At 43.5% G+C, this 22,338-nt stretch overlaps 1 long non-coding RNA gene across 1 annotated transcript in view; it reads right to left on the bottom strand.

The window, feature by feature from the left end:
• Positions 1–20,980, bottom strand: part of LOC144822636 (uncharacterized) — a 167,686-nt gene extending 146,706 nt beyond the window's left edge. Inside the window, exon 1 of the long non-coding RNA XR_013608657.1 lies at positions 19,759–20,980. This is a non-coding gene — a long non-coding RNA (uncharacterized LOC144822636). The remainder of the gene's footprint in view (positions 1–19,758) is intronic.
• Between the last annotated feature and the right edge of the window lie 1,358 nt (positions 20,981–22,338).

Below are 22,338 nucleotides of genomic sequence, written 5' to 3' on the forward strand. Positions count from 1 at the left end.
ATCAGCTTCGCTTCGCAAAGCTCCGTAACGCGAAAAGTACGCGAAGCGGTGCGCTGTTACAGATATATACTTTTTTTTTAACGTTAATTTCTCAAAATCCACTGGAGCACATATATTGAGACCTAGCAAAGGCACATCGGGCTACCAGTCCCTACAATTTTGCCAAGTTTCGTGCAAATCCATTCAGCCGTTCGATTATTATTATTATTATTTTTTTTTGCCCCGCGGGGCCCTTTTAAAACCTCCACATCAAACCTAGGGGGTCAGCGAGGATCTACTATGCCCCCTTATAGTTATTTCCCCCTTTGTTTTGACCTCCTCTTGTCTCTCGATCCTACCGAGAGACAAGATGGCGGCCGCTACGGACTGTTTGGAATGTTGACAGACGCCGGAGAACCAATCAGCTTCGCTTCACAAAGCTCCGTTGCGCGAAAAGTCCGCGAACCAGTGCGCTGCCTGGTCCGCGCTTACAGATATATATCTTTTTTTAAACGTTAATTTCTCAAAATCCACTGGAGCACATATATTGAGACCTACAAAAGGCACATCGGGCTACCAGTCCCTACAATTTTGCCAAGTTTCGTGCAAATCCATTCAGCCGTTCGGGCTAAAAGTGAGGCCAACCGCCCTATGGAAATTAACATGGGAAAAACGCGTTTTGGGACCCCCCTTTTTTCTCGGCCCCCCCTTGACGAACCCCCCCCAAATTTTCAAAGGCTGCTCAGAAACAAAATGTGCCATTTTCCTGAAAATTTCAGCCAATTCCGTCCACAAACGGCAAAGTTATTAGACATAGAATTTTCAAAAAACCCATAGAGAAAAAATCCTAACTATATATACCTACTGGCGACCGCCAGTAGGTAATATATATATATATATATATATATAGGTCCCCATATCTCGGAACCCCTCTTGGCAGCAGATTTTCACTTGCACATATAACAAGCACTAGCAATGCAATAGGTCTTGTATGTGCAAGAGTTTGAGCTATTAGAATTGTAAATGACAATGCCTTTTATTAATGTGTTTTGAAAACGTGTAAGCGGTATGTAAACACGCACTTTGTACTTATAGTTGTTGCTTATGAGAAGCGAGGCTGGCAGTAACTGCGCATTTGTTAGAGAAATGTTTTAAGTTTTGTGTGACAATGAAGTCAGTTCATAAAAAAATATGTGTAAGCATATTTCTTTCCTAAACACTTTAAATTGTCAGTGATGTTGTAGTTCTCTGCCTGCCCTGAAAAGTTTGCCAGACAGTTTAAAAAACAGGAGTGCCTCCACCCACTAAAAAGCTGGTATCTGGGTATGGATTCATTGGGAATACTTCAGCATCAAGAAGTACCTGACAACAAGTCAGCAACACCTTATGAGGGACATGATTTTAGAACACATTTTAAATTAAGAACAAGGACAACACCCCCACACCCATACTCAGTATCGCAGTCGGTACTAATTGAGGAGTCCTGCCTACCAAAACAGCTATTATAATACATATCCTAAAGATGAATGCCTTTCTTTCATTTTTATACCACCGGTCCTCTGCTCCCTCCACATAACAGGGCCACCTCCTTGAGATCCTGAGGCTTATTTACAAGCCACTTGCTCCGTTGGTGCGTCACTTTTAATATGGGGAAAAGTGACATACCTGCGGCCGAAGGGGCTTGTAAATAAACCCTCCTGTTTTTTGTTCCTGTGTCTGACAGCATTTGAAAATGTCTTGATCTTGGGCTACCAGATAAGAAGGATGACATTAAATATATTTTAAGAAATGTTTGTTTTCAATAACCGCTTTGCAGTAGCAAGCACTTCTGCATGGTGCAGGGGTCCACCTGCTCCCCCGCATCCATGCGCTAATCTGGGACACAGGGATTTATAAAGCAGGTTTGGAGCGCATGTAGCCAGAGCACCACCCTTCATAGTACGGGAGTTGCACATACCGGGGCAGCGCATTGCAAGCTCGCAAAGGTATGAGGCTCAGTATGAGAAAGTTTTCTATAGGAACTAAAATCTCGCAAGAAGAGACTTGGTTAGTATAGAAAACCCTTAATCCAGGAATTCCACAGCTGGGAGTGGGCTGGGAATTCTTTCACCATTATCATGTATTCCAAGTGTGCACAAAAGAGGCATCACATTCAAGAGTATGAGACAGAGGAAGGAATCTCTGACCCTGGAGTGATTTGCAGTGCATGATTCAGGAGGCGGTTCCTTAGCCTTGAATGAAAACAATTGATAGACTGTGTAACTGATGAATACCAAGAAATTACCCCAAAAATGAAGTAGGTAGAAGTAGCACACTTTCAACAAATGCTGGTGAACATCAGGGATGGTATTTGTTTGATTTTGTATTTAATGTGATGTCTTGTGTTCAGCATCTCATTGACATCTCTCAAAACCACTTGTTAAAATGCAAGTCTTTTTGGAGGTAACAGGTGTGTTGGAGGACTGAATGTCGGAATGGGTTGGGGGGATTCAAACCTGTGACCTTAAATTTCTGTTGGATTGAGACCTCCACCCCAACATTCAGCCCTCCAACACACTCATCACTCAGTGTTTTTTTGCGACATCAATGGGATCCTAAAAAACAGACATTACTTTAAATACAATACCTTAACGTAGAACATCTAGCACTTATCCCCTAGATAAACAATACGTATATCGTTGTGAAGCGTGCGGGTTAGGGTGGGACTATAGTGGCACAAACACTGCAGTCCATGTAGTGGAGACACTATGTCAACTGTCAGCATCAGAGCATTATAGGAAGCTACGTACAGACCGGACGAAGGAGAACTTGCTCAAGATCTTAGCCGACTACACAAAATAGGATTCCTAAGTAATCATGAATATGCATTTCTAAACACTAAGCATCCCCTATACCAGCTACATACAACATAGGATTACTAAGTAATCATGAATATGCATATCTAAACACTAAGCATCCCCCTATACCAGCTGCATACAAAATAGGATTCCTAAGCAATCATAAATATGCATAACTAAACACTAAGCATCCCCCTATCTCAGCTACATACAAAATAGGATTACTAAGCAATCATAAATATGCATATCTAAACACAAAGCATCCCCCTATACCAGCTACATACAAAATAGGATTCCTAAGCAATCACAAATATGCGTATCTAAACACAAAGCATCCCCCTATAACAGCTACATACAAAATAGGATTACTAAGAAATCATAAATATGCATATCTAAACACTAAGCATCCCCCTATCCCAGCTACATACAAAATAGGATCAATACGTAATCATGAATATGCACATCTAAACACTAAACATCCCCCTATACCAGCTACATACAAAATAGGATTCCTGAGTAATCATGAATATGCATATCTAAACACAAAACAGGATTCCTGAGTAATCATGAATATGCATATCTAAACACAAAACATCCCCCTATACCAGCTATATGCTACAAACAAAATATGATACCTTAACGTAGAACATCTAGCACTTATCCCCTAGATAAACAATACGTATATCGTTGTGAAGCGTGCGGGTTAGGGTGGGACTATAGTGGCACAAACACTGCAGTCCATGTAGTGGAGACACTATGTCAACTGTCAGCATCAGAGCATTATAGGAAGCTACGTACAGACCGGACGAAGGAGAACTTGCTCAAGATCTTAGCTGACTACACAAAATATGATTCCTAAGCAATCATAAATATGCATATCTAAACACTAAGCATCTCCCTATACCAGCAACATACAAAATAGGATTCCTAAGCAATCATAAATATGCATATCTAAACACTAAGTGTCCCCCTATACCAGCTACTCACAAAATATGATTCCTAAGCAATCATGAATATGCATATCTAAACACTAAGCATTCCCCTATACTAGCTACATACAAAATAGGATTCCTAAGCAATCATGTATATGCATATCTAAACACTAAGCACCCCCCTATCCCAGCTACATACAAAATAGGATTCCTAGGCAATCATGAAAATACATATCTAAACACTAAGGGGCCCATTAGGATGGCGGGCGGATTGTGCCATCCGCACCTATATTCCCCCCCGCCATATTAGGATGGCAGGGGGAACCGCGGCGGACGGAAAGACCGTCCGCCGCTTTTCCGCCCCGGTCGCAAGGTGACCGGGCGGAAAAGGTTTAATATGGTGGCGGTGTCTAATAGACATCGCCAGCCATATTATGATGGGCTGCTTTGTATGCCTTTCCGCGGCGGCGATGCCACCACGGAAAGGCATGCGGTCTTCACTCTGGGGGCCCCCTGTGGGCCCCCAGAGTGAAGGAGAGGTGGGGGTGCACACGGGGGGTACCTGTGGTACCCCCCTGCATTTGCACAGACAAAGCGGCAGGCACCACACAGTGCCTGGCGCTTTGTCTATGCAAATGCTTTAATGCATTTTTAGCATTGTGGCGGGCGGTGCAGATAGCACCGCCCGCCACAATGCTAAAAAAACAGGATGTGTCCGCCACTGTGGCGGGCACATCCTAATACCCCCCCATGGGACCCCCGCCCTTATGGCGGGCGGTTCCAATCCCCGTGAGGATGGCGGGCGGGCAAAGTCCGCCCGCCATCCTAATGAGCCCCCTAAGCATCCCCCTATACCAGATACATACACTCGAGAATACATAAATGCCTATTGGCCCCACTAGAAAAGCCCACCATATCAGCGTATGGATCTATCTTACATACCTTGTGTAAGCATGTTGTTTTATGGAGCAAATATTTGTAACTAAAACGTAGGCCTACATCAGAGACACGATGGACATTGTCAAGACAACTGAAGACTACCAATCCCTTCAGGAAAATAAGTTATTGGTTATAATGGTTATTCAATCATAGTAAACTAAAATTCCACTAACTGATGACCTCAAGCGTATCAAATTGACTTTAGAACATAGTGAGCACATCTTTATGGTACCCACTAAGTTCATAATTTCTCTTTTAGATTTGACAGTCACCGAAAACGTTTTACTTTTTTCAAAACAACTTGTACTTTCAGATCAAAGAAGTACTGGGAGGGGTCTTTGCTCCAAACGTAGCTATCTGCTATATGGACCACTATGAACATTGTAAGGACTGCGAGAAGACAACAACAAGAGGTCTTTTTTTTAGTTTATTGGAGAAAGAGTAGAGCAGTCCAGAGGGACCAGGGCACAGGGAATAGCCAGCAACTGCCCAACAGGACAAACACAAACATTCTCAGAACTGGATGACATAGGTGGAAGCACCAGGACAATACAAGGTTACAACCACTGTCATATAATAAAAGGTACAGTGGAAATACCAACAAAACATATATTACAAGGCATAGTAGTGCTGTGAAGAAATATACACACCACCACATACATCTATCTTTATGTCTTTCATGACAAGAACCCATTCATTAAAAATATAACTATGCGGGGAAGGTACACTGATGATGTCGTTATGATCAGGATGGGTAACAGCACTACTTTTACACTTTTCCTGGATTGATTAAATGGGAGAACACAGGACGTACAGAGCATTATGGCTGGTAGCAAAGATGAAGTAAGCTTTTTACCACTATGTACTACAAACCCACAGAGTATAACACATTATGAAGGTTTTCCATTCATCAAGCACATAGCTCCAGAATAGCTTCCAACGTGGACAATTCTTGAGGCTAAGAAGAAATTGTGTTAGGAAATCAGATTATTTCTCCATCAGACATCGTGTTTACTAAGCTCCTAGAAAGAAGGTACACAAAGGAGCTACTCAACAGATTAAGAAAGAGAGCATACTGTTGCATGAAAGACTCCCTTTTGACCACTAAACTAAGCACCAATGATGGACAACGTGTAGGATGTGTTACTACATTGTACACACAGAGCAATGCCAGAAAAACAGTCGCTAACAAACATTGGAATGTGGTCAGAAATGAGCTGGACATACACAGTCCACCTCTATTTGATTTTAAGCATGGTAGTAACTTTAGGGACTTTGTGGTCAGGTCACTCTTGCCTAGGCCTGAACAACCAACAATCCCCTCACAATGGAATCTCCCTCTACTTGTGGGTTAGATTCAATGTGGCAAATAACAATCTTGTAACTACTGTATGGAAACAAAACTTTTTGAATAACAAAACAAACAATATGCTTGAAAGTGTCATACGAATTGCAATAGCATGAATGTTCTCTATTCTATATTATGCTCATGAAAGCAGTTATATGTAGGACAAACTCAACAAAAATGTAAAAAACGCATCCTAGAACACTGCAGTCGCATCCGATGCGCAGAACCAGGAGCACCATTCACGGAACACTTTAACGAGCGTCACCACAATCCCACGGGTATCCAGCGGGTGGTACCGGAGAAGGTTACAACGTGGCTGTGACACTGGGCTGCTATTGAACATATGGGAATGCAAACAAATGCACTTGGGACTCAGTAAATAGTGGACTGAATGTATATGAGGAACATGGAAATCTAGGAGGGAGCCTTCTGAATGGCTAATCCATAATTATTTGATCAATTGGTATTTTTGTTGTTGTTGGTGTCATTGCAACTGAAAGCTAGAATTCTAACCCACATACATATTCTACTTAGGTCCACATCTTTTAGATTTCCTATTAGTTCCTTCCCCAGTTGCCATTCCTTGATTTATCACATGCCATCAGCCAACTTCCGGCTAATCAACAATCACTTGATCACTTGGCATTGTTACTGTGATCTGTGTCGGTGTCACTTTAATTTGGACTCTGGGTTTACCCACATATTCTCCTATTGTCCATTTCTTCCAGAATTCCTAACTGTTCCCTTTTCATCTGTCAGTCCTGGTTTTATTACATAAGTTATGCATTGATACACTCTCTATTTACAGATGCGATCATAATTCTTTATATGCTCTTAATGTTTCGCCTGCACATTGCTTGCGTCGTGCTGGTGAAATCTATTGTATTCAATATAAATCTTAATAGGGGCTTACATCCCACCCCTCTCTTTCCTGGCTTTTCCTTTGTTCCTGTACATACTACTTACTTTCTGTCCATTTCTCTTGGCTGTAGCATATTTTCCTGTATTTATCAATGTTTTTTTCTCGTCTGCTTCTCTTATCAGTTTCCTGTAGTCAAAATACTGTTAACATCCACTTTGTGGAACTATTTTTTCGTAAAGTTTTGCCTCTTTCTGCTTTATCCTCTTGCATCAGATTTATATAGCTCAACTTATCAACGGAAAGTGATTTGCCCAGGAATCACAGGATGTTGTGTCACTGAGACTCAAACCGGGATCCCCAGCTCTCAAGCCAGCAGCCCTGACCGCTGCCCAACATCCTTTCCACTCCTGTGATACTTGTTTCTTATGTTAAGGCTGCACAGTTTATTGATACTTATGTTCCCCAAGCTGCACGCATATAAAGCATGCTTGTCAACAGGCCTTTTAACTAATTTTCACATTCATATGTTAAGAAATGTTTTCATGGCAGCTCACATTTTACCCGTGTTTTTTGACCGCATGTAGAATGGGGTTACAATGTTAGTCACAAGCATGATAACAACCTTTAGAACTATGCTAATTCTCATTTGAATTGAGCCAAGGTGATTGTAGTCCGAAAGAAATTTGATTTTTGTTACAAACGGCCTGCCGACCCAGCTTTAGCCATCTCAGCTGCGGTGGTATGGCCAATGGAGGTGGGGATATTTTGGTCTCCCACCTCCACCCACCCCCTCCTCCCTCTAGCTTCGCTACTGGTGAGGGCCAGCCTCACGTGTATTTTGCTGTTGGGAACCTTTACCTACAAATGTCACTGTGCCTTTAAAAAACACATATGCTGCTTACAAGAACAATAACAGTCTTCACAGGTAGGCTAAGTTTCTCTTTAATTCAGCACAGATGTCTGCAGGGCTGTAAGTGGGACTTAAGTTCTAAAATGCAGGTGCTGAGACAGGTCCCTATCGGGCTCTTCACTTTTGCCCTAGCCTTCAGGGTGAATTTTTTTTTTTTGTGGCTCAGCAGCGGTGCCACCCTTAACTGCCATTGATGTAACTTCAAAAAGACTTGTTATAGTTATATCACAGCCTCATCATGTCAGAACTGAAGCATTTTCAATGTTATATACAACAAAGCCGTATTTGGTGCTAATTTATCACATGCAACTAACAACCATTGACAAACTCAATAGTCCTGGCGTGTTGTAGCTGTAATGTTACTTGTATTATATATCTTGATGCAATGACAGAAGGAGCAAAATACCAGTCGGGCGGCACACTATGTTAAGCACAGATTTTTATCCTATGTGTTTTTAAGGCATGCCCTTAATTACTTTTTTTTTTTTTTACTTTTTCTTTTATTTAATAAAGGGCACAACACATCATAAATTAAACTTTACAACTTTTAAAATAAAAATAAGAGAGTAAAGAAAAGAAACGAGAAAAAAAAAATTAAGAATGCATCAATAATCAGTAAAAAGAAGACAAGGAAAAAAAAAACGAGAAAGAGAGCACAACAGTGTATCAAACATCTCAATATACATTCTAGCTACCCCTACTGTGCTTTGAGTCGACGTTATTCGTCCTTGAAACTACCAGGCCAACCTAGAGAAGAATTAATCATCATTATTCTCATCCTTCCACCTAGTTATTGGTTCCCAGATTTCTGCTCCCAATTTCCTTCCCTTTTTCCCTTTTCTTGCATAGATAGCCTTTTCCAAATTATATATCCTAAGTATCCTGGCTAGCCACTGTTGATATGTTGGCGGTAATAAATCAAGCCACGCTGAGGCAATACAGCCATTGCGACAAAAAAAAATACACCCCTTCCCTCTGGGTTCCATCCACGTTCACACCTAACAATATTATTGTGGGTGTCAGATTAACACATATTTCTAATGGATTTTGAAAAAAAGCCTCAATCCCTTTCAATATAGGAGATAGCTGGGGACATGTTGCAAATACATGTATTATATCCGCCTGCAAACTTCCGCATCTTGGGCAACTAATACCCGTTACTCCCCCCCATTGCGCTATTTTTGCCGGAGTGTAGTATAGCCGATATAATGTTTTATAATGTTGCGCCTGGAGGGCTGCGGAGCAAAGAACATTCTGACCCAACTCTAATGACAACTTAAAACATTCTCTTTCTGTCCCCAGTTTCTCTGCCCAACTCCCACTCCATTTTTCTAAATCGTCCTCTCTTGTTTCTGTTAACTCATGATAAAACCTAATAGTGCAATTTACTCCCTCCTGTAATACCTCCATTATGGCATTTTTTTCAAATCCCGCAGACCCCCCTGTTTTATTTATTAAAAAACTCCTAATTTGCAGGTATTTGAAAAAGTGCCTTGTATCCACTCCATATTTTACCTGGATCTCGGAAAACTGTAACAGGCCCTGGGGCCCCATAAGATCACCAATCTTCGTGATTCCCTTTCTCACCCATATAATAAAGACTGTATCTGAAAAAATGTCTTGAGGAAAAGCTGGGTTGTTCGCCATTCTTGTATATCTATTATTATTACCTAAACTATATCTCTTACTAAATGCCTTCCAAATGTTATATGCTGCCATAATTGTCTTAAAACGGGTTCTCTTATAATAGCTTGAATCTAGATGTCTAAGCATAAAATTTTTAGCCTCTTCACCCAGCAACAGGCCATATATTGGCAATGTTCCTAGTTCATCCTCCCCTTCTGCCACCGCTCCACCTAACAGTCCCACCATATATTGTAAAGCAGCGGCCCAATAATAAAATTTCAAGTCTGGTAGTGCCCACCCCCCTCGTTCTCTCGGGAGTGCCATAAACCTTAATGCTCTCCTAGTCTTTCCTTTGGACCAAATGAATCTATTAATCATTGCTTCTATGTTCTTAAACCAGTTATTACTAAAAAACAGCGGGATTGCCCTAAAGATATACAAAAATGTTGGTAATATCATCATTTTGATAATATTAGTTTGGCCAACTATCGATAAGTGCAGATTATGAAGCCTATCCAAATCTCTTCTGACTTTAGCTATGATCTGTATTATATTTAATTCCACAACTTTCTCCAACTCTGAGGTAATTATGATACCAAGATATGTACCTGTCTGGACCACCCTTTGATCCTGGCATACTGTACTTTTATTCATCACGATCTGTGTTTTAGTGGTGTTTAGGGAATAGCCAGACACTTTACCAAAATGTTTAACCTCCAATTCCACATGTATAATAGCCTCCGTGGGGTTTGATGTAAGAACTGCCACATCATCGGCGTATGCCAGTATCTTTGACTCCCTCCCATGCGTTATTAGTGGCGCAATATTGACATTCATTGCCATCCTACGTATCAAAGGATCCAGATAAATAGCAAACAGGAGGGGGAGCACGGGAACCCCTGCCTTGTTCCCCTCTTAATTTGGACTGGCCTAGTTAAACCCGCGTTTACCCTAACAGATGCTACCGGGTCCCTGTATAAAGCAAAGCCTCAGGCCAAATGTCACTATAAAGATGTGGAATTTTTTGCAAGGCCTGACTTCTGCCACACGACTGTGGAAAGGAGATGGAGGATGAGGGAGCTAATCTCTCCATTTCAAAATATAGGATGTGAGGCATCTTTGATGTTTCCCAGTCGTCTCAAAGTGGTTAGAAATGGTCAGTTTAAAGTCTTCTACTCTGAGATTAAGGCCCAAGAATATTTGGCATGGTTAAAAGAGAGTAGAGCACAGGCAGGTACGGTTGCCTTGGCAAGGCAAGGCAATCGTAAGTCACAGCATTAGGTGTCCTGAAAGAGTGGATTAATTTTTTTTGTTCTTGAATGGGGGGGGGATGGGAATGGGAACTGGGAATGTAAAAGGATGGTAAAACGATGTATCAGCACCATTCACAAAAAAAAAAGAAAGAGAATAGGGGTGAGGGGAGGAGTGGGGGTGGCAATTCCAGGGGTCACAGCTGCCACATATAGGTCTTATGGACCTATTTGTCAGTGAGGGGGAGGGCTCATCAGGGGGGGCACCCAGGGGAGGGGGAGGGGTCACGGGTTAGGAAGGGGGCACAACACAAGGTATTATATTGGGGAAACACAAAGAAGGCAATGGGTGGGTAGGGACAAGCAATCTCGGAGCATACAAGGTCTAAATAAAATGTGTGGGTGGAAGCGGCTTGGTCAATCACCTGAGGTATTTTAATGGGTACCCGGATAATGTCTTGGAATGTGTGTGGCTTGAATGCTAGGCAGAAGAGACCGGAGGTTTCTATGTTGCTAAAAAATATGAGGGTTGACCTGCTACTCGTTCAGGAGACACACATTATGGCAACTGAAATATGACTTTTGGAAAAGTTGGGTTTTTCAGTTTTAGCTTTTTCAAAACAAGGGTCTAGAAAAGGAGGGTTTTTCAAGCGGTTCGCTCTCTGGCAAGAAATAATGCTTTAATAGATGTTTGGGATAGTTTAAAGCCGGAAGAAAAGGGATTCACATATTACTCAGCACCCCACAGGGTGAGTGTAAGACTCGATTATTTTTTGGTCTCCAGTACTTGCTTGTCTATATCTCAGATTGAGAGACTACCGCGCTTATTATCTGATCATAACCCCTTAGTGTTAAGTCTATCTTTGTCAGTAAATAATGGTGGGATGAGGGCATGGACTTTCCAGAGAAGCCTCTTGGAAGATGACAACTATATTCAACATTTGTCACAGTGGATCGAGGGATTTCTTGCTATAAATAGGGGTAGTGCAGCAGCAGGTATGGTTTGGGACAGCTTTAAGGCAGGGGTGCGGGGGGAGACTCTGAGTTATAATGCAAATAAACGTAAGCAAGAACAGGAGAGGAATCTGACATTAAAAAGCGAGATACTTGAAGCAGAAGGGGAACTGAGTAAATGTGCCATCGACGGTAGACCAGTTGAGCAGGCACTTAATAAATTAGCAAAGTTAAGAATGGATGCAGAAGCGGATATCGCAATTAGAGCGGCGAAAATATATATGGTAAATAGAGAAAAATGTTATGAGGTTAGCGAAACAGTGGGGCGAACTTTAGCGGTACGGGCAAGGCAAAAGGCCGCTGTAGGAGAGGTAAGGGAGATCAAAGACAATTTAGGTAATCTAGTGACGGATACACAGGGGGTAAGGGATGTCTTTAGACAATTTTATACAGAACTATATGACGAGCGGCAAAAACAGGATCCAGGGGAGATAGAGGAGTATTTACAGGGTATTCCAATGATGACGTTAGAAGACCAGGAACGGCATAGATTGGACACCCCCCTTAAATCCAGAAGAAATAAAGATTGAACTAATGAGCCTCCCATCTGGAAAGGCAGCGGGGCCAGATCAAATACCGTTAGAATTTTTTAAGATATTTTGGAACGTGCTGGGGAAGGATGCGGTAGACATAATGCAACAAGCACAGGCTGGGGCATCGGTGCCAGGCTCTTGGTCTGACGCAGAAATTGTCATCATACTAAAAAAGGGGAAGCCACCTAATGAACCCGGGTCCTATAGGCCTATAACCTTGATGAATGCTGACACTAAGATATATTCAAAGGCACTGGCAATAAGATTCGCAAGTGTTATAGGCACATTAGTTACCAGTAATCAGCATGGCTTTATACCAGGGCGGGGAGCTACACATCACACTCGGAAGCTCATTACTTTATTTGACACCATGGAGGTCACAGGGGACCCGATGGCGGCAATGTTTTTAGATGCTGAGAAAGCATTTGATCGGGTCTCCTGGGACTATCTATGGTGTGTTTTAACTAGGGTAGGGTTCGATGGGAATTTTGTTAAGGCATGCCCTTAATTACATTGGCTACGCCCCTTTGAATGACCTCCCCAGTTTTGTCATCCCACTTCAAGGCCTGCCGTTCTGATTTCTAAACAAAACTTCAAAGATTTACCCTTGGTGTTGTGCGGGGTTAAAAAATTTCTGCAGTTGGCTTACAAGTCAATTGTGTTTATAAAAGCTTTTAGGCTATGTTTATCTTGTCTGCTTTTGTAATACATTTTCACCTTTTATTTTTTCCAAACAAAAATGATGCGACAGGGAGTCTGCAGTTCCATAAGAAGGTTTCCTACATTGTGCTTTTTTAAGAAAGGAGAGAGCTTTGTTATATAAAAAATGACATTAGCCTAATTGTTAAGAACCTTATCGCTGTTAAAGTTAGCATATGTGTGTGCTTTCCACGTGATTTTAATGTCTGTAAAGCTTTGCACACAGACTCAGATTTTTTTCTTAAATTGCTTAGTTTTTTTTGTGGTAAATGACCAGTTACATTTTTTTGGGGGTGGAGGGGGCTTATTGAAATGTATAAATTACTGTAGGATAGTGACATAGTTATACTATTATTGTAATGAACAGCAAAGGAACAATCAAAGTGTGGGTTTCCTTTAAAAGAACAAAACTTAATCTAAAGACAACTAATGTGACATAAATGATGCATGCTATGTTCTTTAGCAAACCAAAACAGCTCAGTCAGCATGCAGCGCTGCATTATTGACTTATATTAATAATAAAGGGCAACTTTTGGAGTATTTTTTTCCTAATGCTGTTGTGGAGAAAACAGACCAGAGTTTGTACTGTATGGTGGGAAGTGCCAGGCCTGGACTGGCCATAGCGGGCAACGGGCAATCACCCGGTGCGCCGCACGGGTGTGGGTCCGGGTTTGGACCCTTGGGGGCCGTTTTTATTACAGGGACGTTTTTGCAGCATAGCTGCAAAATCGGCCCTGTAACAAAATCGGCCGAAAACCGGGCCTGGCAAAGAGCTCGGCGGTACCCCCAACCTCCCCGTAGGGAGGGGGGGGCGGCGACCGAACACTTTGCCAGGGCCGATTTTGGTTCTCAGTCCAGCCCTGGGAAGTGCCCACCTGTCTAACACCTCGTCCTATGAAAAGCAAACACTACAAAAATTCTAATTATTTTGCTAAAAACAGGCAAACTACACTGGTTGTATGCTTTAATTGATTGCGTGAATGTGTAGAGTGGTGGCAGGTTAGTTTGGGTGGAGTGATGGTGTGTGATTACTACAATGTATAAGTTTATAGAGTGCATTTTTATTCATCTATTATTTTTTTTTTTAAGTCATAACGTTAGAACATTGTTTCAGTAACTTATATTGCACAATTGTTCACCACGCTCCAATTTACACCAAAAACAGCTTAATATTAATCACATAGGCGAAACCTAATGCATTTAGCAATGTTTGTTTGCAGTGCAACCTGTATCTACTGTTACACACTGATCGCGAAGTTTAAATAACATTCTATTTAGGCGCCTCCACCTGGACCTTGGCCGCAGGCCGCTCCAGGGTTTCCATGCACCGTAGGCGGTGGCTTTCCCTCACAGGTCAGCACGCACGTTGAGGCGTGGCTCGCGCCCGCCTTAATGTGACCCATCTACTGACAGCTGCGTCACGCAGCTCTTCATTTGTGGCACGCGAGCACAGGCCAAGGACCTCTCTCCCAGCCCAGCTCTTCTGCTGATGTATTCTGAGCGCGTTCACTTCTAATGTTAACAACTGCAACTCTGCTGCCTTTCAGAGTATGTGGCGGGTGTTTACCCAGACACTTTCACCGAGTGTTGGTGAGTAAACTACGCAGCCTCTGTAAGAGCTCCTATTTGATTATGTACCTACATTAAGCCACAGGTGATTGTTTTCCAAACCTTAAAAGGCATTTCAAAATAGCCTATGTCATTATTTTTGATTGAAATGCAATTCACAAGCCCTTTATTTTGGCTCCACTCGGAGTGTTTTCTTAATATATTAAGGTTCTGTTTAAAATATGAACATTTTACACGTTACACTCTGCTAGGATAGTTGTATGGCTCCAGAGCGCTCGTTTTGCTCATATAAAATTCTATTTCTCAGCCCAGCACCTTAATGTATTCTCAACGTGTTCAATTTTTACTGTTATTGGTTGAACATTGTTGCTTTTCAGAGTATTGTGGAGGTTTCGACCCTGATACTTTCACTAATAGCTAGGGAGTAATCCCTACTGCCTCCATGAGAGTTTCAATTTGAGTATTTACCTAGTTTTTACACTATTTGTTTTTCAAATCAAATCTTACAGGACATTCCTAGTAAACCTATGTCATTATTTAGGTAGCTATATGGCCCCACACTGAGCAACTCACCGGCAATGTTTTGCACCTTTGCTAATCTTCATTTAATTTGCACTGGAGGTGCGACATTTTACACTCATAATCACTGGGATACACTATTCATTTATTATAGTATACTGACCCAGTATTTTTCATCATGCAGGGTGTATCCTATCTCTTTAGACCTGATGAGGACACAGTTCATAAAATCAACCTTCCATGGGTCGAAACGTTAATGCTAAAATCATCACATGCCTGTATTGTGCAGACTAGGAGTGGGTAACACTTTGGGCCAGGTTTATCAAGGTTTTGCAGCGTCCTAGCATCTCATATGGGGGTGCGATGCAAACCCTAAGTGAGATTTATCAAGACATTCACGGCCACTTTGTGTGGCCCTGAGGTGCTTGATAAGTCTAGAGTAACGCAAGGCAGCGCAAATCGCTACCTTGCGTTACTCTGCCCCAGGGAGACGTTCTATGGGTTGAGCGTGGGTTTTCCCATGCATCCACCCATGAATATTTGCACATTTTTCTTATTTACCATCAGTGGTAGATCTGGGAATGTGTAAAAATGCTACGCCTTCCCAGTGGAGGCGTAAAGAGGAGAAATATCTTTATTTCTCTCCGTTTTTCCTCTTTCTACATGTGCTGCATTCTGCACACATAGAAAAAGGAAAATGCCTCTCAGGATTTTTCTGTGTAGGAGGGTGTCCCTTCCTGCACAAAAACAATCCTTTCTGCAATGCAGACACCCTTGCACCATGACACAAGGGTGCCTGAGTTGGCGCTAGGCAGCCCAAAGTGCCCCAGCACTATGAAAGGACAGGAGTGCCCCCTATAATGTTAAATACAGTGCATTCCTGCCCTTTCCCTTTCATGCAGCGAATCAAGGCGGTTTGCTGCATTGCTCTGTGTGAAAAATAATAAATATGGCCCTTTGCTTTTTGCAGTTTGCAAACTATTTTTCTAGACTGTATTCATTGTAGTGGGGCATTTTTAAATTTCTTTGTGGTTTTCTTTTTGTATCTTGGCATCATTCTTTCACATCCACGAGCACTGCGCCATTGCACTTATATATGTTTATGTTTGGAACACCTACCTTGCAAAGATGCATACCTTATGTGATGTTTGAAAAAAATGTAATTTCACGTATAGTGAAGAACTTGAAAGTGGTGAGTATTTTGCTTTCATTAATTGACAGAAAGAGGACTTTCGGAAGCCCTTCCATGATAGAATAATATCCTTTACAAAAATCGATGACAAAATCATAGTTATAAATACCTATCGATTTGAGTTATCGGCACCCCAAAGAGTGTTCATGAAGGTAATGGCACCTGCGGTAGCCTTTTGCATCTGGAAGCAATACATGGAATGCCTTGCTGGAATGACAAATTTATTGTGTTACCTTCTCTTTTAAAGGACTACGAGGATGTCTCAAGAGTGTCGAAGTGTCTGTCTGGTCAAGGGTTCGCTCTGAACTTGAAACATTTCATTACAACACTGTAAGGGAGTGCCCTTAGTCCCTTTGATCCCACTAGTGAAAACATCAGGTGTAAGTCGGTGAGGTTGGGGTGCGGCTTTGGGAACCATGGAGGTAAAAGATAAGGGGTACCCAGAAGCAGCCCAGAAGTCATCCCATCCAATTGGAGGGAGGTAGCAGCAGTGTAGAATGCCCTTCATTCTTTTACTGCTTACATACAGGGAAGAGCAGTCTGGACAAGGACAGCCAATCAGGAAGCTCAAAACTACATAAACAGAAAAGAGGGAACCAAAGTGAGTTCGCTGGATCACCTAGTACAGACCACGTGTCTTTTGGTGCCGAAGAACGCCTGTTATCCCTCTCTGAAATGTTTATACGGGGCAGGAGAATCATCAGACCGATATCCTCAGCAGGAACTTCCTTCCTTGATGAACATTGTTTTTGCTTCCTGGGATCCTTTTATGGTACTCAAGTTTTTACTGGAAGATTTTCAGAAAGGGCTGTCTCCTTCCACTGGGTGGCAGTTAGAGGATTTGGCGAGTCTTTTACAGACTTCTCCCAGATTATGCCTCCGGTAAAAAGGTTACTGGCAAGTTTCAGTGTAATGAAACCCCTTCAGCCAGAGAGGGTGTCTCCATAGGATTTATCCACAGTATTAGAAGGTTTCCAGGAAGAAGCCTCTGGACATTTAGAAACAGCTTTACAGTGGTTAGCTGCCAGATTGATTCCTCTAGTGGCAATCACACCGGCCAGGAGCCTGATTGAGTCTCTCATCCTCATACATTAGATTTTTCCCGGAGCGGGTGAGCCTTAAAGTGGATACCAGATTCGGACCCAAGACCTCAATTTCATGCAGAACAATAAATATTAGTTCCAATTGACTTATCTGACAGAGTTCATAGTTCTCTGGATGTTAGGAGAGCTCTTTTGATTTATTTAGAGAGACATTAGAAAACCGAATTCGCTCTTTGTTTCTTTTGGTCCAGCCAATCGAGGTAAAAAGCCCATAGCCTAGTTTCTCTAGGTAGGTGGGTGTGGCAGCCATTACAAAAGCGTATGCAGTAAAGGAGCTGCGGGTTCAAGGGGCCAGACAAGGAGGGTCTACGTAGGAAGTGACTGTGCCCTTGGCTGGAGCGAAGGGTGTTCCATTGATAGAAATGTGCAGGGCAGCGACATGGAGTCCACACATACATTTGTCAAACACTATGGTTGGGAGTATGAAGATACGGTTCATTTTGGTTCACAACAGCCAGAAAGCGATGAAAGTTTCTTTCTTGCTTCCACCGTGTTAGACCCTAAGGGCTACATGCATCATTTTTTGTATTTGCAATTCCTAAATTGCGAAAATTAAGGAATCGCAATTTAGAAATCGCAAATACCTATGCATTAAAAATCCGCAATTTTTTTGCGATTTCTTATTTTTCCTTATTTGCGATTCCCAATTTTGCGAATCGCAAATAAGGAATCCCTTTACATTGATTCCTATGGGCCTAGAGGCCCATAGGAATCAATGGGAAGGCATTCTCATTTTGCGATTCGCAATTAAGGAATCGCAAAATGAGAATGCAATTTCAAGGGTGCAGGGGGGGTCCAAAGGACCCCCCCTGCACCCCTGAATTGTAACTTACAGTCCATTTTTCACACATACATGCCCAAGGGCATGTGTGAGTATAAAATGAAAGTGTCAAAAATGCACTTTTGTGCATTTTTGAAACTTTTCTTAAATTACCATGAAGGTTGACTTCATGCTAATTTAACACTTCTAATTTGGGAATTCGCAAACTTTTTCAGATGATGCATTGCATTTAAGAAATCGCAAAATTGCGAATTCTTAAATGCAATCGCAATTTAAGAAATCGCAAAAAATTTGCGATTTCTTAAATTGCGAAAAAACAAAAAAGGTTAATGCATCCCAAAACAAAGAATTGCATTCGCAAACGGCCGAATTTTGCGATTCGCACCGTTTGCGAATGCAATTCTGTTTGATGCATGTGGGCCTTACGGCCTGATTCATCAAGCTAAATTGCACTCGCAAAGGGCAAGATTCTCAGAATCTTGCCTTTTGCGAGTGCAATTTTTGCATTTGGGATTCATCATCCCAAATGCAAAAATCGCTATTTAAGAATTCGCATATTTGCGAGGAATTGGATTTAAGGAATCTCTAATAGAGATTCCTTAAATGCAATTCATCAACCAATTAGAAATTGCGAAATTGCAATATTTGGTCGCAATTTACCACCAAGTCTGACTTGGTGGTAAATAGTGTAAAAAGCACTTAAGTGCATTTTTTTCTTTTGCATGTTACACACACACATGTCCTTTGGACATGTGTGTGCGCAACACCTGTTCAAATGTGCATTTAAGGGGTGCTACAGGGTGTCCTTTGGACACCCCTGGCACCCTTCAAATCGCTATCTTATTTGCGAGTAGCAAATTGCTAATCGCAAATAAGGAATACTCCCCATTCATTCCTATGGGCCTTTTGGCCCATAGGAATGAATGGGGAGTTTTTCCTTATTTGCGATTAGCAATTTGCTACTCGCAAATAAGGAATGTGTAGGAATCGCTATTTATTTAGCAATTCCTACATGAATACCGTTTTGCGAGTCCTTAATAGCGATTCGCTATGATTCGCTATTAGGGGCTCGCAAAACGGCCCCTTGATGAATCAGGCTGTTAGTGCATTGGAGTCACTTGAGGTATTGCAGGAAAGAGTATTGTGGAACTCTTCACTCAGTTCCGACTGCAAAGGGGAGGACGATTCTGAGGGTAATGAACATATTACTTACTGATAATGACGTTTACCAGTAGGTCATATTTTCAATGCCCTCGACTAAGTCACTGTGAGCCATGCCATGTGAAGCACACGGGGGAGTGGTAGCAGAGACCACAGCCGGCACTCCTATGCGGATACCATCAGCTGCATGTCTACAGACCCCTGCTCCAAAAAAAGACACAGATCTTTAACCACTGGCACAAGCACCATCTCCACTCATTCTAGGAATTAAAAACCGTATTCAATTATTGCTACTGATGCAAATCATGCGAAAAACTAATTGTGGTAGGACCACTGGAATCTACTGGGTTATTTTCGTAAAGTTTACAAAATGAAGACAAAAGACATCAATGGCACGTTCTACACATGAAAGACAGTTCTCCTACATGAACATAAGCCGAGCATACTTAGGTACTGAACAGAGTATCTTCGAGCATTTACAGTACCGGAAACAAGTCCACTCACAGCAGGATCGTGCGGGTCCCAAACAAGAGCAGGTCCGTGATTAACGCAGGCCAGCAACAGATCCCGGGAGTAGAAAAACCAGCAAACAGATCCTTATGGCAGATGAAACCAGAAACAGATCCCTGGGAAAGTTGCAACAGTAACGGATCTCTGGGGCAGAGACACCTGTAAACAGATCCTCGGGGCAGGTTTAGCAGCAATTGAGCACGCGGGCTACAGATCACTGCGACAAGTAAACCACCAACGGGATCCCTTAGGCGACCAGACCGCCTGCTCTTTTATCATTGCTGGTCAGCAACAGATCCCTCAGACAGGCGCACCAGCAGCGGATCCATAGGTCAGGCACACCGACAATTGACCCGGGGGGCGTGCGCACCAGCCAGCGGTGGGTCCCTGGGGAATTAAGGCGCATCAGCAACAGATCCCCGAGGCAGGCGCACACCCAAGCGCAGCATTGTATTCTGGTAATTAATTGGAGAACCCCAGCGCAGGTACAGCAGCAGCCCAGTCAGTGATCCCTACTCCGGTACACCAGCAGCCCAGCGACCAGCAGCCCAGTGACCCCTACTCCGGTACACAAGCAGCCCAGCGATCCCTACTCCGGTGCACCAGCAGCCCAGCGACCAGCAGCCCAGTGATCCCTACTCCGGTACACCAGCAGCCCAGTCACCAATGCAGGTCAGATAAACCCCATCTCCAGGGCGGGCTGTAGCATTCCGACCCCGGGCAGCTGTAGTTTCCCGCGCAGGTAGAGGGACAGCTCTGACAGCACGCTGGGCAGAATTCAGAACCAGCAGCATAGCATAGACATGCACTGGGTGTAGGGAATACAGATCAGAGTGCGGCGATCCCTTCCGTCCTCCGTAATCAAGCCCAGCTCTTCCTCTTTACCTTTACACCAGACACTTTTGGCCCCATCCGGGTGAGTTAAAGTGTTCCTCTTGCGGGCGTCAGTCCCTTCTCGCGCCCTCTGCCGGCGTGCTCCTGCTCTGCTGCTGTTGCAGGGGGGCGTCCGCAGGCCGGCCAGCAGGGCAGGGCAGGCTCGGGTCTGGAGGACGAGGCGTCCTTCTGCTATTCTCAGCTGGAAACTCCCTCAGTGGCGGCCTCCCCTGCATAGCCACTGCTGCTCTCACCGGCTCTCTGCTGCCTCTTGTGCCGAGAAGGCAAAGGCCGCCTACAAGAAGCAGGAGAGTTTCCTCTTGACATCAGCTCAAAAGTAAAACGAATAACCGACTGAGCTTGAAAAGAAGGTCCAGATAATAAAAACGCAACTTCATTTCCATTGCTTTACACTGGGGACAATATTGTTACGCAAAGAAATGATGTGTGCAGCCAGCGCCATCTTGCGGGCAAACGTGGTGGGATGGGCAGGTAAAGTGATAACTGCAGAAAATATTTTGGCTTTGAATAATATTTTAATACAGTACGCGTTGATAAATTATGCGACAGTTGTTTGGAACTGGCACAATGTTCATCTTTATCATATATTGTAGCACACAGGATGCAACTAGGTCGGGTTCTAGTTTTTCGGCTTACTCGCAGTTGCATCTTATTAGCCCCACCACAGCCCTGGTGATGTGGTGTACGCGGCAATCGACGTGCAGCAGCCTCATTTTAAAAGTATCCAGGGTTGCTGCCCAATCTGCACTGCACTGCTGTACACGCGCCAAACGCTCATCCTAGGGTCGAGTTCAATGCTGACCGTTTACATGCATGCACAGAAGAGAAGAGACCCTTCTGAAGAAACCCACAGCGGACCCCAAAGACCTCAATCAATCAATCAATCAAGAAATTTGTATAGCGCGCTACTCAACCGGAGGGTCTCAAGGCGCTTGGGGGGGAGAGAGGAGGGGGGCCGCTACTTCTCGAACAGCCAGGTCTTGAGTTGCTTCCTGAAGGAGAGGTGGTATTGGGTAAGACGGAGGTGGATGGGGAGTGAATTCCAGGTCTTGGCTGCCAGGTAGGAGAAGGATCTTCCTCCCATGGTGGCTCTTCGGATGCGTGGAACGGCGGCGAGTGCGTGGCTGGTCGATCGTAGTTGGCGGGTGGGAGTGTAGAAGGTCAGGCGGTCGTTGAGGTACCTGGGGCCTAGGTTGTGGAGGGCTTTGTGTGCGTGGGTGAGGAGGCGGAAAGTGATTCTTTTGCTGACGGGGAGCCAGTGCAGGTCTTTCAGGTGTCCGGAGATGTGGCTGTGGCGTGGGATGTCCAGGATGAGTCGTGCGGAAGCGTTCTGGATGCGTTGGAGTCTTTTCTGCAGTTTGGCTGTGGTTCCAGTGTAGAGGGTGTTTCCGTAATCTAGTCGGCTGGTGACAAGTGCCTGGGTGACCGTCTTCCTGGTTTCGGTGGGGATCCATCGGAAGATCTTTCGGAGCATGCGTAGGATGTTGAAGCATGAAGCGAGACAGCGTTGACTTGTCTGGTCATCGACAGGGAGGGGTCCAGGATGAAGCCCAGGTTGCGTGTGTGATCCGTTGGTTTGGGTGCGCTGCCTAGGGCCGGGGGCCACCAGGAGTCGTCCCAGGCCGACGGTGAAGGTCCAAGGATGAGGACTTCCGTCTTGTCTGAGTTCAGTTTCAAGCG

This window comes from Lissotriton helveticus, chromosome 3_1 (assembly GCF_964261635.1).
Source record: "Lissotriton helveticus chromosome 3_1, aLisHel1.1, whole genome shotgun sequence".
Taxonomy (NCBI): Eukaryota; Metazoa; Chordata; class Amphibia; order Caudata; family Salamandridae; genus Lissotriton; species Lissotriton helveticus.